This window comes from Tenrec ecaudatus, chromosome X, assembly GCF_050624435.1.
Source record: "Tenrec ecaudatus isolate mTenEca1 chromosome X, mTenEca1.hap1, whole genome shotgun sequence".
Taxonomy (NCBI): Eukaryota; Metazoa; Chordata; class Mammalia; order Afrosoricida; family Tenrecidae; genus Tenrec; species Tenrec ecaudatus.
Genome location: NC_134548.1, coordinates 144,232,723 through 144,235,695, shown reverse-complemented (window position 1 = coordinate 144,235,695; position 2,973 = coordinate 144,232,723). Strand labels below are relative to the sequence as shown.

The window sequence follows — 2,973 nt, the reverse complement described above, 5'->3', positions numbered from 1 at the left end:
ATGGCGGGCAGTGGCCCCTCGGGGGGGGCGGGGCTTTGGCAGCTCTGGTGCCTTGAACTGGCAGTTGGCAGCCCAGGGCCTTGAGTCTAGTCTACTTTCAGAACCCTCCTGGGGCCGCGGGCAAGGGCCTGGGCGGCTGGGATGAAGAAGGCCCAGTGGGGCGCCAAGGGAAGCTCACTGTCAAGTACAAAGGCAAGGAGCTATGGAAGCGTCTCAACCTGGAGGAGTGGATCCTGGAGCAGTTCCCAAGCCTCTGTGACTGTCAGGAAAAGGAGATCCCTGGTCTGGAGATTGATGTAGATGGGTTGCTAGAAGTGGAGAGTGAGGACACCAGCGAAGCCAGGGTCAAGGAGCTGCTGGTTGAGTGTTACAAACCCACGGAGGCCTTCATCTCTGGCCTGCTGGACAAGATCCGGGGCATGCAGAAGTTGAGCACCCCCAGCAGAAGGGAGGGTCCCTGACCCAAGTGAACGGTGGCTCCCTCAAGACAATCGCTGCCTCCCCCCCACCCCGACCTCGTAACAATAGCAATATTCAGGGGGCCCTGCTGCTGGGTCTGGTGCCATGAGCAGGGCTTCCCATGCCCCTGACCCAGGGGCCTCATCCCTTGCCTCCGCGTTGTCTATTTTTAGGGTTTATTATTGTTATTAAACAGATGGGACATTAAAAAAATTTAAGCATGGTATTGATAGACATAAAGGACGGCATGAAAACATGACCCCTGGCGAGAAAACAACATTGTAAGGCTGACAACATTTTTCAAAATGATAATATACATTTAATATAATCAACAGTAAAATTTGAGCTAGCTTTTTCCCTGTGAGTCTGTCAGACTTATTCCAACCTTCAACTGTAAGAAGAATCAATGCAATTTCACAGAGAACAGAAACTATTGCTACCCGACAGCATACCATAAAGCTACAATAATTACATGGTAAGGAACTAGCAGAAGAGGAGATAGCAATTGAATGAAAGTAAACGTGTAGCTGAGCTAGAGAGTCCAGAAGTTCAACGGCAACACCAGGAGACATGGTTGAAAATATTGATCATTGTATGAACACCATTTAAGATCATTTTGAACATTTTAGCAAAATATTAAAGTGATCTCCCTATAAAATACATAATAGGAAAAAAATCCCAGAAGTATCTGAGCATTAGTGACCAAAAAAGAAAAAAGAAAAGAAAGAAAGCATACGACAGCAGAATACGTAGAATTTAAGAATAGCTATAATCTCCTAGGGAAAGATGATTGTAATTGATTGCATTAAAAACATTTAGCACAGGAAACCCATACCTTAGTATCAAAGTAAAACAGCAGAGGAACCACATGAGATTGCGCTGCTTGGAGTCACATAGACAAGGGGGTCACACTACACTTACGGCTTAAACCAGTACTGCTGGAAAGTTCTTGAATTTGTGTTGATGTTATGGAAAAACAATTGATCAAATTATTGAATAGTATACTGACTTTCTGATTAAGTACATAGCTATGGGAAACTGTAGTCCAACAAAATAAATAAAATGTGCTTGTTATTCTAAATAGTCTAGCTTGTCACACGGTGACTGCTCTATGGTAGTTGTTTCATTCTCCAGGCACTGTGGGTTTGGATGAGAATGACTAATAGGATGACTCCACAAGGAATGGATCTGGAAAGATCATTGGATCGCTGCTTTCCCATGTTACCAAGCCATTCATAATTCCACCTGGCTTTCTAGCACATGCTGAAGTAGTTCAAATGACAAAGCAAAATATTATTTACCCGTTTCCTTTCAAGTGATCTACCTAGTTCCTTGCCAGATGGTTCAACGACTTGATATCCCTGCCCTTGACTATCTTCAGCACTTCCCCTTCCCCCCAGTCTAACCTAGGTCAGTACAACGTCTACCATTCCTTACCTATCCGTAGTTCCCGATAATCATCCAGATACGGAGCACCGAGAGAGCGCTCATCTCATCTCCAGGTATCTTCACACTGCTCCCAACTGCCTTGGCTCCTAACTGCCCCTGTTCTAGAACTCTGCCATCACAAGTAGCTATCCCCTCTAACATTCTCTACCTCTCCTCTTAAAGTGAAATGACTTTCCCCAAAGATATCTTATTTGTGGCACTCTCAAAATGAGACTATTTTGTCCCTCAGGGTTGATAAACGGGAACCTCCCAACCCTTGTTTACCAGAGATAACTAAACTCTGAACTCATGGCTGTGAATTCAATGCAAGCTCATGGTCATTTATAAAGGTACCTCTTCTTCCGAGGCATCAAACTCGTGACCTGGTCTATGACATCGTAAGGCTGAGCTCTGTAGGCTGCAGTCATACTAACTTTCATATGTTTTGTAAAAGGTACCTGTCTCACGCCTGTGTTGAAGTCTATGTATATGGTCTTCCTGCATTCTCAATGTCTTTCCCTCCTAATCTGCTTCCTGTGCCTCCACAAATAGCTCTCTCTCTCTCTCTCTCTCTCTCTCTCTCTCTCTCTCTCTCTCTCTCTCTCTCTCTCTCTCTCTCTCTCTCTCCTCTGCCACTCTCCCTAGAAAGCCCCTACTCATTTCCATAATGCCAGGTTATAGACTCTAAATAAACCCTCTATATCAGTCAAGGGACCCAGGCAAAAACAAATGTCATGTTCAAAACAGAAGAAATGAATAACACAAAACAAACAAACTCACTGCCATCGAGTTGAAGCCAACTCATCTCCAACCAATAGGACAAGATAGAGCTGCCCCCTGAAGGTTTCTGAGACTAACTGTTTAATAGGAGTTTAAAACCTCACCATTCTCCCCCAGAGTGACTGGTGGTTTTGAACTGCTGACCTTGCAGGTAGTAGCCCAATGTGTGACCAGCACACCACCCCTAGGACAAATAAAGCAAAGCTTATCTGTTTAATAATATGAAGACCTGGCCACATTTTGGAGAAACTTACCAAGACATTATAGTACCCCAGGACTAGTAACACCAGGCCGGGGGAGAGGTGG

General features: G+C 44.8%; 1 pseudogene; it reads left to right on the top strand.

Annotated features, from left to right (window-relative positions):
- On the top strand, positions 1–461 carry LOC142433762 (protein phosphatase 1 regulatory subunit 14B pseudogene; annotated as a pseudogene).
- The last annotated feature ends 2,512 nt before the right edge of the window (positions 462–2,973 follow it).